Raw genomic sequence first — 14,802 nt, forward strand, 5'->3', positions numbered from 1 at the left:
CCATTCGGGAACTTACTCATTCGAGATAGATGGGAGAGTTGTAAGTTTTAGTCTAGAAGAAGCAATGAGGCACCCACCGAAGAACCATTCCGTATTCCGGTATGATTTAATTGACAACATTGTGGCGGAAGTGCATTGTGCAAAGCTAGAAGAGAAAAATATGATTGAAGAAAATAGTGAAGATCCAAGTGAAGAAGTTCAAGCGGCAAGCCAAGAGCAAAAGCTAGAATTGAAGCCATTACCACCCCACTTAAAGTATTCATACCTTGATGAAGCCCACAAGTTTCCGGTGATTATAGCAAGAGAACTCAATCCTCAACAAAAAGAGAAGTTGCTACGCATTTTGAGGAAGAACAAAAGGGCAATAGGGTGGAGTTTGGCAGATCTAGTGAGGATAAGTCCCCAAGTATGTGCGCACCGTATCTTTTTGGAAGAGGGAGCTAGACCCGTGAGACAACCTCAAAGGCAATTAAATCCTACTATTTTGGAGGTTGTCAAGAAAGAGGTAACAAGGTTACTTGAGGCGGACATCATCTACCCTATTTCGGATAGTGAATGGGTAAGTCCCGTTCAAGTTGTACCTAAGAAGTCCGGGGTAACCACAATTAAGAATGAAAGCGGGGAGCTCATAGCAACACGGGTGCAAAACTCTTGGCGAGTATGCATAGACTACCAAAGGTTGAATGTGGCCACTAGAAAAGATCACTTTCCACTTCCGTTTATCGATCAAATGCTCGATCGATTATCCGGTAAGTCTCATTATTGCTTCCTAGATGGCTATTCGGGATACTTCCAAATACACATTGCTCTAGAGGACCAAGAAAAAACAACATTTACTTGCCCTTTTGGAACTTATGCCTACAAGCGTATGCCATTCGGCTTATGCAATGCACCGACAACTTTCCAAAGGTGCATGATGAGCATCTTTGCGGATTTTCTAGAGCAATGCATGGAGGTATTCATGGATGACTTCACGGTATATGGTGATTCTTTTGATCATTTCTTGGATAGTCTTGAAAAAGTTTTGGAAAGATGTACTAAAACCAACCTTGTCTTAAATTTTGAGAAATGTCATTTCATGGTCAAACAAGGCATTGTTTTAGGACATATTGTTTCCAAAGATGGTATCTCTGTAGATCCGGCTAAAATTAATGTTATATCTAGTTTATCTTACCCCTCTTCCGAGAGGGAGGTCCACTTTTTTCTTGGACATGCAGGATTTTATCGGAGATTCATCAAGGATTTTAGCAAGGTAGCATTGCCTCTCTCAAGGTTGCTACAAAAGGATATTGAGTTTGATTTAAGCAAGGAATGCATGGAGGCTTTCGACAAGCTCAAGGTAGCATTGACCTAAGCTCCCATTGTGCGAGGGCTGGATTGGAGTAGGCCATTTGAAATAATGTGTGATGCTTCAAATTTTGCCGTGGGAGCCGCGTTAGCACAATGTGAGGGTAAGAATCCATATGTCATAGCCTATGCATTAAAAACATTAGATGGAGCCCAATCCAACTACACTACTACCGAAAAAAAACTTTTGGCCATTGTTTTTGCCTTGGACAAGTTCCGAGCATATCTTCTCGGTTCAAGGGTGGTAGTGTACTCAGATCATGCGGCATTAAAGTATTTATTGGCTAAGAAGGAATCCAAACCGAGATTGATTAAATGGGTTTTATTGTTGCAAGAGTTTGACTTGGAAATCAAGGATATGAGTGGTACGCAAAACCTAGTGGCGGACCACCTAAGTTGCCTTGAACACACAAAAGGCGATACTACTCCTATCAATAATTCTTTTCCATTTGAGGGCTTGCATGCAATCTCGGAAACCATTCCTTGGTATGCATCCATCGCCAATTACTTAGTATCTCGTTCCTTCCTTCCTAATCTCTCCAAACACTAAAGGCATAATCTAAAAAGTGAATCCAAATACTATGTGTGGGATGACCCATACCTTTGGAGATGTGGGACAGATCAAGTAATTCAGAGATGCATTCCACAAACCGAATTCCACTCAATCTTGGAAGCTTGCCACTCCTCCGAGGGAGGAGGCCATTTTGGACCTCAAAGAACGACAAGGAAAATCCTAGATTGTGGCTTTTGGTGGCCAACTCTTTTCAAGGACTCTTCTCATTTTTGTAAATCTTGTTTTCAATGCATTAGATTTGGTAATATCTTTAAGAAGGATGAAATTCCCCAACAAACCATGCTATTTTGTGAGATTTTCGACGTGTGGGAAATTGATTTCATGGGGCCATTCCCAAATTCTAATGGTTTTCTCTACATTCTACTCGCTGTTGATTATGTGTCCAAATGGGTGGAAGCGATACCCACCCGGACGGATGAAGATAACGTAGTCCTTTCTTTTGTGAGAAATAATATCATTTGTAGATTTGGGTCGCCACGAGCAATCGTGAGCGACCAAGGTTCACACTTTTGCAACAGAAGAATGGAAGGACTCATGAAGAAGTATAGCATCATGCATAAAGTAGCCACGGCCTACCACCCACAAACAAACGGCCAAGCCGAGGTTTCCAATCGGGAGATTAAATGCATCTTGGAAAGGATTGTGAAACCCAATAGGAAAGATTGGAGTGCCAAGCTCACCGACGCATTATGGGCCTACTGAACGGCATACAAAACGCCAATAGGCATGAATTCCTTTCGGTTGGTGTATGGTAAAGCTTGCCATTTGCCGGTGGAAATAGAGCACAAGGCGTATTGGGCCATCAAGGAGTGTAACCCGAGTTTGGGTGGAGCTGGAATTGAGAGGAAGCTACAATTAGCGGAGTTGGAATGTTTGAGGTTTGAAGCTTATGAGAACTCTAGACTTTACAAGGAAAAAATGAAAGCCGTGCATGATAGGAACATAAGAGGCAAAGAATTTAAAGCCGGTGATTGGTGGACAAAATTGTGATTACACTTTGATTATGTAAAATTCATTGCTCTTTCTTTCCCTGGCAATGGCGCCCAAAAACATGATGCCAATACCATGGTTCACAACTTCGTACAACTAACCAGCAAGTGCACTGGGTCGTCCAAGTAATACCTTACGTGAGTAAGGGTCGAATCCCACGGAGATTGTTGGTATGAAGCAAACTATAGTCACCTTGTAAATCTCAGTCAGGCAGATATAAAATAGTAATGGGGTTTTCAAAAATAATACTAAAATAAGGATAGAAATACTTATGTAATTCATTGGTTAGAATTTCAGATAAGCGTGTAGAGATGCTTTCGTTCCTCTGAATCTCTGTTTTCCTGCTATCTTCATCCAATCAATCTTACTCCTTTCTATGGCTAGCTTTATGTAAGGATGTCACCGGTGCCAATGGCTACTTTCGATCTCTCTCGGGAAAATGATCCAAATGCTCTGTCACAGCACGGTTAATCGTCTGGAGGCATCACCTTTGTCGTTAGTTGCATCCTATTCCTCCTTGTGAAAATGGTCCGATGCGCTGTCACTGCATGGCTAATCATCTGGAGGTTCTCGATCATACTGGAAGTGCGAATGAATATCTTAGAAGCGGAATAAGTTGAATTGAATAGAAAACAGTAGTACTTTGCATTAATCCTTGAGGAACAGCAGAGCTCCACACCTTAATCTATGGAGTGCAGAAACTCTACCGTTGAAAATACATAAGGGATAATGGAGTTCATTGGTCTCGGCCCCAGAGGGGAACCGGAGTAACCAAGACTTCGAATACAATGATAAAAAGTTCTATTTATAATAAACTAGTCACTAGGGTTTACAGAAGTAATTGATGCATAAATCCACTTCCGGGGCCCACTTGGTGTGTGCTTGGGCTGAGCTTGAAGTCTACACGTGGAGAGGTCATTCTTGGAGTTGAACGCCAACTTTTGTGCCAATTTGGGCGTTGAACTCCACTTTGCAACTTGTTTCTGGCGTTGGACGCCAGAATTGGGCAGAGAGCTGGCGTTGAACGCCAGTTTGCGTCATTTAAACTTGGGCAAAGTATGGACTATTATATATTGCTGGAAAGCCCTGGATGTCTACTTTACAATGCAATTGGAAGCGCGCCATTTGGAGTTCTGTAGTTCCAGAAAATCCATTTTGAGTGCAGGGAGGTTAGAATCCAACAGCATCAGCAGTCCTTCTTCAACCTCTAAATCTGATTTTTGCTCAAGTCCCTCAATTTCAGCCAGAAAATACCTAAAATTACAGAAAAACACACAAACTCATAGTAAAGTCCAGAAATGTAAATTTAACTAGATTCTACTAAAAACATACTAAAAACAATGCCAAAAAGCGTATAAATTATCCGCTCATCACAACACCAAACTTAAATTGTTGCTTGTCCCCAAGCAACTGAAAATCAAATAGGATAAAAAGAAGAGAATATACTATAAATTCCAAACTATCAATGAAACATAGCTTCAATCAGATGAGCGGGACTTGTAGCTTTTTGCCTCTTGAATAGTTTTGGCATCTCACTTTATCCATTGAGGTTCAGAATGATTGGCATCTTTAGGAACTCAGAGTTCAGATAGTGTTATTGATTCTCCTTGTTCAGTATGATGATTCTTAAACACAGTTATTTTATGAGTCTTGGCCGTGGCCCTAAGCACTTTGTTTTCCAGTATTACCACCGGATACATAAATGCCACAGACACATAATTGGGTGAACCTTTTCAGATTGTGACTCAGCTTTGCTAAAGTCCCCAACTAGAGGTGTCCAGGGTTCTTAAGCACACTCTTTTTTTGCTTTGGACCTTGACTTTAACCGCTCAGTCTCAAGTTTTCACTTGACACCTACACGCCACAAGCACATGGTTAGGGACAGCTTGGTTTAGCCTCTTAGACCAGGATTTTATTCCTTTAGGCCCTCCTATCCACTGATGCTCAAAGCCTTGGGATCCTTTTTATTTGCCCTTGCCTTTTGGTTTTAAGGGTTATTGGCTTTTTGCTCTTGCCTCTTGGTTTTAAGAGCTTTGGCTTTTTCTGCTTGCTTTTTCTTTTTCTTTCTATAAATTTTTTTCGCCTATTTTTCTCTTTTTTTTTTCTGCAAGCTTTGTTCTTTGCTGCTTTTTCTTGCTTCAAGAATCATTTTTATGATTTTTCAGATTATCAAATAACATGTCACCTTGTCATCATTCTTTCAAGAGCCAACATATTTAACATTCTTAAACAACAACTTCAAAAGACATATGCACTGTTCAAGCATTCATTCAGAAAACAAGAAGCATTGTCACCACATCAATATAATTAAACTAAGTTCAAGGATAAATTTGAAACTCATGTACTTCTTGTTCTTTTGAATTAAAACATTTTTCATTTAAGAGAGGTGATGGATTCATAGGACATTCATAACTTTAAGACAAAGTTACTAACTACTAATGATCGTGTAATGAAGACACAAACATAGATAAGCACATAACATAGAAAACGAAAAACAGAAGAAAGAAGAACAAGGAATGAATCCACCTTAGTGATGGTGGCGTTTCCTTCTTGAGGAACCAATGATGTCCTTGAGCTCTTCTATGTCTCTTCCTTGTCTTTGTTGCTCCTCCCTCATTGCTTTTTGATCTTTTCTTATTTCATGAAGGATGATGGAGTGCTCTTGATGTTCCACCCTTAGTTGTCCCATATTGGAACTCAATTCACCTAGGGAGGTGTTGATTTGCTCCCAATAATTTTGTGGAGGAAAATGCATTTGAGGCATCTCCGGGATCTCATGGTGATGAGCTTCATGCGCCTCTTGAGCTCCATGAATGGGCTCTCTTGCTTGCTCCATCTTTTTCTTAGTGATGGGTTTGTCCTCTTTAATGAGGATATCTCCCTCTATGTCAATCCCAGCCGAATTGCATAGGTGGCAAATGAGGTGAGGAAAGGCTAACCTTGCCATAGTGGAGGACTTGTCAGCCACCTTGTAGAGTTCTTGAGGTATAATCTCATGAACTTCTACCTCTTCTCCAATCATGATGCTATGGATCATGATGGCCCGATCTATAGTAACTTCAGACCGGTTGCTAGTGGGAATGATTGAGCATTGAATGAACTCCAACCATCCTCTAGCCACAGGCTTGAGGTCCAGTCTTCTTAGTTGAACCGGCTTGCCTTTGGAGTCAATCTTCTATTGAGCTCCTTCTACACATATGTCCATGAGGACTTGGTCCAACCTTTGATCAAAGTTGACTCTCCTTGTGTAGAGGCGTGCGTTCTCTTCCATGTTTGGCAAGTTGAACGCCAACCTCACATTTTCCGGACTAAAATCTAAGTATTTCCCCCGAACCATGGTGAGATAATTCTTTGGGTTCGGGTTCTTACTTTGATCATGGTTCCTAGTGATCCATGCATTGGCATAGAACTCTTGAACCATTAGGTTGCCGACTTGTTGGATGGGATTTGTTAGAACTTCCCAACCTCTTCTTTGAATTTCATGTCGGATCTCCGGATACTCATTTCTTTTGTTTGAAAGGGACCTCGGGGATCACCTTCTTCTTGGCCACAACATCATAGAAGTGGTCTTGATGGGCTTTGGAAATGAACCTTTCCATCTCCCATGACTCGGAGGTGGAAGATTTTGTCTTCCCTTTCCCTTTTCTAGAGAATTCTCCGGTCTTAGGTGCCATCAATAGTAATGGAAAAACAAAAAGCTTATGCTTTTACCACACCAAACTTAGAATTTTGCTCGCCCTCGAGCAAGAGAAGAAAGAATAGATGAAGAAGAAGAAGATATGGAGGAGATGGAGGGATGTGTGTATTCGGCCATATGGGTGGGATTGGGTGGGAAAAGAGATTTTGAATTTTAAAGGTAGGTGGGGTGTATGGATGTGAGTGGTAAATGGAAAACAGAAGGGATTATTATGAATGGAGAGAGAGGGTGATATAGGATTATGAGGAGGTAAGGTGAGTGGAGGTATGTGGGGATCCTGTGGGGTCCACAGATCCTGAGGTGTTCAAGGATTTATAACCTTGCACCAAATTAGGCATGTAAAATTCCCTAGCACACAACTCTGGGTGTTCAGCGCCAGGTTGGTGCCCATTTTGGGCGTTCAACGCCCATTTGTTGCCCATTTCTGGCGTTGAACGCCAGAACCATGCTTGTTCTGGGCGTTCAGGGCCAGCTCCTCTCCAGGGTGCAATTCTGGCGTTCAGCGCCCAGATGATGCCCATTTTGGGCGTTCAGCACCCAGATACTGCCCATTTTGGGCGTTCAGCGCCAGAACCATGCTCTGTTCTGGCGTTGAACGCCATGCAGATGCTTCCTCCAGGGTGTGATTTTTCTTCTGCTGTTTTTGATTCCGTTTTCAATTTTTATATTTATTTTGTGACTCCATATGATCATGAACCTATAAAGACATATAACTAAGAAAAATATAGTTAGATAAATAAAAATTGAGTTGCCTCCCAACAAGCGCTTCTTTAATGTCAATAGCTTGACAGTGGGCTTTCATGGAGCCTCACAGATGTGCAGAGCTTTTTTGAAACCTCCCAACACCAAACTTAGAGTTTGGATATGGGGGTTTGACACCAAACTTAGAGTTTGGTTGTGGCCTCCCAACACCAAACTTAGAGTTTGACTGTGGGGGCTTTGTTTGACTCTGCTTTGAGAGAAGCTTTTTATGCTTCCTCTCCATGGATGCAGAGAGAGATCCTTGAGTTATAAACACAAGGTTGTCCTCATTTAATTGAAGGATCAATTCTCCTCTGTCCACATCAATTACAGCTCTTGCTGTGGCTAGGAAAGGTCTTCCTAGGATGATGGATTCATCCTCGTCCTTTCTAGTATCCAGGACTATGAAATCAGCAGGGATGTAAAGGCCTTCAACCTTTACTAACACGTCCTCTACTTGTCCATAAGCCTGTTTTCTTGAATTGTCTGCCATCTCTAATGAGATTTTAGCAGCTTGCACCCCATAGATTCCCAGTTTCTCTATTACAGAGAGGGGCATGAGGTTTATTCCTGAACCAAGGTCACACAGAGCCTTAAAGCTCATGGTGCCTATGGTACAAGGTATTATGAACTTTCCAGGATCCTGTCTCTTCTGAGGCAATGTCAGTTGATCCAGATCACTTAGTTCATTGGTGAACAAGGGAGGTTCATCTTCCCAAATTTCTATACCAAATAATTTGGCATTTAGCTTCATGATTGCACCAAGGAACTTGGCAGCTTGCTCTTCAGTAACATCCTCATTCTCTTCAGAAGAGGAATACTCATCAGAGCTCATGAATGGCATAAGGAGGTTCAATGGAATCTCTATGGTCTCTAGATAAGTCTCAGACTCCTTTGGTTCCTCAGAGGGAAGCTCCTTATTGATCACTGGACGTCCCAGGAGGTCTTCCTCCTTGGGATTCACGTCCTCTCCTTCCCTTACAGGTTCGGCCATGGTGCTTATGTCAATGGCCTTGCACTCTCCTTTTGGATTCTCTTCTGTATTGCTTGGGAGAGTACTAGGAGGGATTTCAGTGATCCTTTTACTCAGCTGGCCTACTTGTGCTTCCAAATTTCTAATGGAAGACCTTGTTTCATTCATGAAACTTACAGTGGCCTTAGATAGATCAGAGACTAAATTTGCTAAGCTAGATGGATTCTGCTCAGAATTCTCTGTCTGTTGCTGAGTGGATGATGGAAAAGGCTTGCTATTGCTAAACCTGTTTCTTCCACCATTATTAAAGCCTTGTTGAGGCTTTTGATCCTTCCATGAGAGATTTGGGTGATTTCTCCATGATGGATTATATGTGTTTCCATAAGGTTCACCCATATAATTTACCTCTGCTATTGCAGGGTTCTCAGGATCATAACCTTCTTCTTCAGAAGATGCCTCTTGAGTACTGTTGGATGCAGCTTGCATTCCATTCAGGCTCTGAGAAATTATATTGACTTGCTGAGTCAATATTTTATTCTGAGCCAATATGGCATTCAGAGTATCAATTTCAAGAACTCCTTTCTTCATAGGCGTCCCATTATTTACAGGATTCCTCTCAGAAGTGTACATGAACTGGTTATTAGCAACCATGTCAATGAGTTCTTGAGCTTCTGCAGGCGTTTTCTTTAGGTGAATGGATCCACCTGCAGAAGTATCTAATTTCATCTTAGCTAATTCAGACAGACCATCATAGAATATATCCAGGATGGTCCATTCTGAAAGCATGTTAGAAGGACACTTTTTGGTTAGTTCTTTGTATCTCTCCCAAGTTTCATAGAGGGATTCACCTTCTTTCTGTCTGAAGGTCTGAACATCCACTCTAAGCTTACTCAGCTTTTGAGGAGGAAAGAACTTGACTAAGAAAGCCTTGACCAGCTTATCCCAAGAGTTCAGGCTATCCTTAGGTTGGGAGTCCAACCATATTCTAGCTCTGTCTCTTACAGCAAAAGGGAAAAGCATGAGCCTGTAGACTTCAGGATCTACTCCATTAGTCTTAACAGTATCACAGATCTGCAAGAATTCAGTTAAGAACTGAAAAGGATCTTCAGATGGAAGTCCATGAAACTTGCAGTTCTGCTGCATCAGAGAAACTAATTGAGGTTTCAACTCAAAATTGTTTGCTCCAATGACAGGAATGGAGATGCTTCTTCCATGTAAATTGGAATTAGGTGCAGTAAAGTCACCAAGCATCCTCCTTGCATTATTATTATTTTCGGCTGCCATCTCCTCTTCCTGTTCGAAAATTTCTGACAGGTGCTTGCTGGATAGTTTGTAATTTAGCTTCTCTTAGTTTCCTCTTCAGAGTCCTTTCATGTTCTGGATCTGCTTCAACAAGGATGTTCTTGTCCTTGCTCCTGCTCATATGACAAAGAAGAGGGCACAGAAAAATAATAATAATAGGGATCCTTTTTACCCAAGTATAGAGGTTCCCTTTAGGTGAGTGGAAGAAAAGGAGAAGAAAAGAGAGAGAGGGAATTTTCGAAAATTGTTTTTGAAAAATGGTTAGTGATTTTTTTTTCAAAAATTAAAATAAAAAAATTAAAATAATTAGTTAATTAAAAAGAATTTTTGAAAAAGAGGGAAGATATTTTCGAAAATTAGATAGAGAGAGTTAGTTAGGTGGTTTTGAAAAAGATAGGAAACAAACAAAAAGTTAGTTAGTTAGTTGAAACAAATTTTGAAAATCAATTTTAAAAAGATAAGAAGATAAGAAGTTAGAAAAGATATTTTGAAATCAAATTTTTGAAAAGGTAAGAGAAGAAGATATTTTTGAAAAGATATGAGAGAAATTAGTTTTTGAAAAAGATTTGATTTTGAAAATCACAATTAATGACTTGATTCACAAGAAATCACAAGATATGATTCTAGAACTTAAAGTTTGAATCTTTCTTAACAAGTAAGTAATAAACTCAAAATTTTTGAATCAAAACATTAATTGTTATTGTTATTTTCGAAAATTTGATATAAAAATAAGAAAAAGATTTTTGAAAAATATTTTTGGAATTTTCGAAAATAACTAAGAAATTTGAAAAAGATTTGATTTTTGAAAAAGATTTTGAAAAAGATAAGATTTTCAAATTGAAATTTTGATTTGACTCATAAGAAACAACTTGATTTTAAAAATTTTTGAAAAAGTCAATCCAAATTTTCGAATTTGATGAGAGAAAAAGGGAAAGATATTTTTTTTATTTTTGAATTTTTATGATGAGAGAGAAAAATTAAAACATCATTTTCATGTTTTTCTCTTTTATTTTTGAATCAAAACAAGGAATGCATGCAAGAACACTATGAAGATCATGATGAACATCAAGAACATATTTTTGAAAAATTTTTAATGCAAAGAAAACATACAAGACACCAAACTTAGAATTCTTTAATGCTTAAACACTAAGAATTCAAGAATGCATATGAAAAACAAGAAAAGACACAAAACATGCAAATGCAAAGATCAAACAAGAAGACTTACCAAGAACAACTTGAAGATCATGAAGAACACTATGAATGCATGATTATTTTCGAAAAAATGCAAGATGCACATGCAATTGACACCAAACTTATAACATGACTCAAGACTCAAACAAGAAACATGAAAAATATTTTTGATTTTTATGATTTTATGAATTTTTTGTATTTTCTTTTAATTTTTTTCGAAAATCATTTTGAAAAAAAAAAAAAGAAAAATAAGGATTCCAAAATTTTTAATATGAATTCCAGGAATCTTATGCTCTTTAGTCTAAAGCTCCAATCAAAGGGTCAGGCATGGCTTAATAGCCAGCCAAGCTTTAGTATGTAAATCAGGAACAGTAGCAGGTGGATTAGCAACAACTAGCTTGCTCTTGATAACAAATTGGAAGCCTCAGTCCAAATGAATTTAGACATGGCTTTACATGCTTCATGAAACACTAGAATTCATTCTTAAAAATTCTGAAGAAAAATATATTTTTGAAAACACATTTTTTTTTTCGAAAACAGATAAGAAATTTTTGAAAGATTTTTGAAGAATTTTTGAAAATAAAACAAAAAGAAAATTACCTAATCTGAGCAACAAGATGAACCGTCAGTTGTCCAAACTCGAACAATCCCCGGCAACGGCGCCAAAAACTTGGTGGACGAAATTGTGATTACACTTTGATTATGTAAAATTCATTGCTCTTTCTTTCCCTGGCAATGGCGCCCAAAAACATGATGCCAATACCATGGTTCACAACTTCGCACAACTAACCAGCAAGTGCACTGGGTCGTCCAAGTAATACCTTACGTGAGTAAGGGTCGAATCCCACGGAGATTGTTGGTATGAAGCAAACTATAGTCACCTTGTAAATCTTAGTCAGGCAGATATAAAATAGTAATGGGGTTTTTGAAAATAATACTAAAATAAGGATAGAAATACTTATGTAATTCATTGGTTAGAATTTCAGATAAGCGTGTAGAGATGCTTTCGTTCCTCTGAATCTCTGCTTTCCTGCTATCTTCATCCAATCAATCTTACTCCTTTCTATGGCTAGCTTTATGTAAGGATGTCACCGGTGCCAATGGCTACTTTCGATCTCTCTCGGGAAAATGATCCAAATGCTCTGTCACAGCACGGCTAATCGTCTGGAGGCATCACCTTTGTCATTGGTTGCATCCTATTCCTCCTTGTGAAAATGGTCCGATGCGCTGTCACTGCATGGCTAATCATCTGGAGGTTCTCGATCATACTGGAATAGGATTTACTACCCTTTTGCGTCTGTCACTACGCCCAGCACTCGCGAGTTTGAAGCTCGTCACAGTCATTCAATCCCAGAATCCTACTCGGAATACCACGGACAAGGTTTAGACTTTCCGGATTCTCATGAATGCCGCCATCAATCTAGCTTATACCACGAAGATCCCAATATCTCAGACTCGGTCCCCTGTATTAGTAATCTAAGAGATACTCATTCAGTCTATTGTAGAATGAAAGTGGTTGTCAGGCATGCGTTCATAGGGAATGATGATGATTGTCACGTTCATCACATTCAGGTTGAAGTGCGAATAAATATCTTAGAAGCGGAATAAGCTGAATTGAATAGAAAACAGTAGTACTTTGCATTAATCCTTGAGGAACAGCAGATCTCCACACCTTAATCTATGGAGTGCAGAAACTCTACCGTTAAAAATACATAAGTGATAATGGAGTTCATTGGTCTCGGCCCCAGAGGGGAACCGGAGTAACCAAGACTTCGAATACAATGATAAAAAGTTCTATTTATAATAAACTAGTCACTAGGGTTTACAGAAGTAAGTAATTGATGCATAAATCCACTTCCGGGGCCCACTTGGTGTGTGCTTGGGCTGAGCTTGAAGTCTACACGTGGAGAGGTCATTCTTGGAGTTGAACGCCAGCTTTTGTGCCAGTTTGGGCGTTGAACTCCACTTTGCAACTTGTTTCTGGCGCTGGACGCCAGAATTGGGCAGAGAGCTGGCGTTGAACGCCAGTTTGCATCATCTAAACTTGGGAAAAGTATAGACTATTATATATTTTTGGAAAGCCCTGGATGTCTACTTTCCAATGCAATTAGAAGCGCGCCATTTTAAGTTTTGTAGCTCCAAAAAATCCATTTTGAGTGCAGGGAGGTCAGAATCCAACAGCATCAGCAGTCCTTCTTCAACCTCTGAATCTGATTTTTGCTCAAGTCCCTCAATTTCAGCCAGAAAATACCTGAAATTACAGAAAAACACACAAACTCATAGTAAAGTCCAGAAATGTGAATTTAACATAAAAACTAATGAAAACATCCCTAAAAGTAACTAGATTCTACTAAAAACATACTAAAAACAATGCCAAAAAGCGTATAAATTATCTGCTCATCAGTGATCTAGTCCTTCTTTACAATTCTAGATTGAGATTGTTGCCCGGTAAACTAAGGTCAAAATGGGAAGGCCCATATCAAGTAGTGAAGGCGAAACCCTGATGGTGTTTTTGCGGAAAACGAATTCCAAACACACAAAACTCACCGGCAAGTGCACCGGGTCGTATCAAGTAATAATAACTCACGTGAGTGAGGTCGATCCCACAGGGATTGAAGGATTGAGCAATTTCAGTTTAGTGGTTGATTTAGTCAAGCGAATCAAGATTTGGTTGAGTGATTTGTGATTAACAGAATTTAAATTGCATGGAAAGTAAAAGGAATGGGTAAATTGCATGAAATTAAAGAGAACAGAAAATAAAGTGCTGAATCTTAAAGAACAAGAAATTAAATGGCAGAAACTTAGAACGCAAGAAATGTAAATTGCAGAATCTTAAAGTGCAAGAAATGTAAATGGCTTGAATTGTAAAGGGAATTGGGAATTGGATTTGCAGAAATTAAACAAGGAAAAGAAAAATTCAACAAACAGGAATGTAAAAGATGGATTCAATTAAACCGGATCTTAAATGAAAATGAGAATAAGCTTGGTGTGACAACGAAACAAGGAAATTGAAATTGAAAGCTATAGATCTCAGGACTCAAGAGACTAGATAGCCAAGTCTAGATCTCACTGCCTTCCTAGATCCAGCAAGAACAATTGCAAAGGAAATAAAGAAATGTAAATTGCAGAAGAGTATAAGCCGAAGCAGTTAACAGAAATGGAAATTCAATTATGCAGAAAATTAAACGAGATCTCAAGGTGAGATTGAAACAGAAGTTCTTCAATTCTCTACACAAGATCCGAAACAAGAAAAGTAAAAAGTGCTCAAACAAGAACAAGGAAGAAGAGAGATCAATTCTCCTCCCTAATTCTCTTGAATTCTAAAAACAACAATGTAAAAATGTCAAGGTGCTCTCCACTGTAAGTGTTCTGAAAATTTCTCAGGAAAAGCCCTCTTTAAAACTTAAATCCTAAGCTATTTATACACTTTCTTCAAATGGTCTTCAAGCCTTGAATTGGGCCTTTGCTCTTGATGGAATTGGGTTGATAAGAGTCTCTGTTGATTGCTCTTGGAGTTGGAGAGAAACCCATTGTGAACCGGGTCAAGAATCATAAAAGTTTGAGTAAAAGTTTGAGGCAAACTTTTACTCAAACTTTTTATACCAGATGGCTTCACTTGCTGCTACCAATGTTTGGGCTAAAGTTTGAGGTCAAACTTTTGCTCAAACGTTGGTCCCCTTGTGTATATGTGTGGCGCCAACGTTTGCCAAAAAGCTTGAGGCAAACGTTGGCGCAAGCTTTTCTCCTCCAGGGTGTGCAAGTGTGGCGCCAACGTTTGCCAAAAAGTTTGAGGCAAACGTTGGCGCAAACTTTTCTCCTCCAGGGTGTAGGTTTTGTGATGCCAACGTTTGCCAAAAAGTTTGAGGCAAACGTTGGCTCAAGCTTTTTTTCCAAAAGTTTGAGCTAAAGTTTGAGGCAAACTTTGGCTCAAGCTTTTTTCCTCTGGGGTGTTTTCAATTCTTCCAAAAGTTTGAGCTAAAGTTTGAG

The 14,802-nt window shown here is 39.3% G+C and overlaps 1 non-coding gene across 1 annotated transcript; it reads left to right on the forward strand.

Moving 5' to 3' along the window:
• Positions 1-9,102: 9,102 nt before the first annotated feature.
• LOC148564578 (small nucleolar RNA R71) lies at positions 9,103-9,210 on the forward strand. Its single transcript, XR_015884029.1, has one exon. It is a non-coding gene; the product is annotated as a small nucleolar RNA R71 (small nucleolar RNA).
• The last annotated feature ends 5,592 nt before the right edge of the window (positions 9,211-14,802 follow it).

The sequence above is a fragment of the Arachis ipaensis genome, chromosome B5 (genome assembly GCF_059453495.1).
Source record: "Arachis ipaensis isolate K30076 ecotype BB chromosome B5, ASM5945349v1, whole genome shotgun sequence".
In the NCBI taxonomy this organism is placed as follows: domain Eukaryota; kingdom Viridiplantae; phylum Streptophyta; class Magnoliopsida; order Fabales; family Fabaceae; genus Arachis; species Arachis ipaensis.